Genomic DNA, 1,262 nt, shown 5'->3' on the forward strand with positions numbered 1-1,262 from the left:
AATCGTTCAGGGAGCAACAAAATCGTTGCAAAATGATGCCTGTTTCTCCGTTTCACACGGAGTGACGTAATAAATCATCCCTCGAACAGGAACTTGAATTCTGGAGCTACAGATTTAATGTCCGATGTTCTAACGACATAATAACACGAGCCTCGATTACGGTGCATTACACAGCCCTCTTTAACCACATTTATAAAGAAAGTGAAGAGATGATGTAGATATCCAAGAATTTTTGCTGTCTCGAGATCTCGCAGAGACTCAGAGGCAGGTGTCAGTACTTAAGACTGGGATGAGGAAAACGTTTTCACTCAAAGGCTTGTGAACGCTTTGAATTCTGGACACGGAGAACTGTCGATATTCGCTGATTATATACAAGGCAGACGTCGATATATCTCGGTGTTCTGAGAAAGAATGGGTATAAGGACATTTCTGGAAGTTGAAATTGAGATCGAAATTGAGCCTTGCACATATTGAGTTTCACAGGATCCTGAAGCCCGGTATATTCTGGCCCTGCTGCTATTTTTTTTAATTCTTACAGACACTATTCACAACAACAAGCAGCATTATATTGACCTCGGGATGTTAGCAGTGCAGATTCATCGGCAGGATTTCGTGCGTTTTAATGAGCTAAATAGGAGTGCAATTTGCATACCCGTGGCTTTTATTCTTTTGAGAACACTGTATTGAAGGGGCGACTGGTCTCGGTGTATGTCCTGTCAAAATATTTACGTAGGGCAGCATTTCCACCGGCCTAAAAATGCGGAAAAAAAACAAACAATCACGAGCAAAGTCAGGAAGCACATTGACCAAATTTGGAAAGTGGAAATGTGCAGCACGAATCTTGGAGACATTGAAATGTGAAACAGGTGTGAATTTTCTGATACTGAACGCAATTAAATTCGTTCAATGAGCAAGGAAATCACTGCAAAGTTACGTCTGTTTCTATTTTACGTGGACTCACAAAATAAACCAAAGCTCAAACAGGGACTTGACCCCTGGACCCTCAGATTAAAAATTCGATGCTCTACCGACTGAGCTATCCGAACCGCGTTTGCCTCCGCTTACACAGCACCCTTCAGCCCTCAATACACTCAGTTCAACCTTGTTGTGTTTTTATTTACTTCCTGGGAAATCCACTCTCCACAGAACACACGACGACGGCCTGAAACCCTTCCCCTTCTCTTAATAAATCGCATTGCTCCCACCATGTACCCGCTCTGTCACTGCGGAGAATGATGTGACAGCTGCCTTTTCCCAAAGGT

General features: G+C 42.9%; 1 non-coding gene across 1 annotated transcript; it reads right to left on the bottom strand.

Annotated features, from left to right (window-relative positions):
- Positions 1 to 973: 973 nt before the first annotated feature.
- trnak-uuu lies at positions 974 to 1,046 on the bottom strand. The gene has a single exon. It is a non-coding gene; the product is annotated as a tRNA-Lys (tRNA).
- Between the last annotated feature and the right edge of the window lie 216 nt (positions 1,047 to 1,262).

This window comes from Carcharodon carcharias, chromosome 24 (genome assembly GCF_017639515.1).
Source record: "Carcharodon carcharias isolate sCarCar2 chromosome 24, sCarCar2.pri, whole genome shotgun sequence".
In the NCBI taxonomy this organism is placed as follows: Eukaryota; Metazoa; Chordata; class Chondrichthyes; order Lamniformes; family Lamnidae; genus Carcharodon; species Carcharodon carcharias.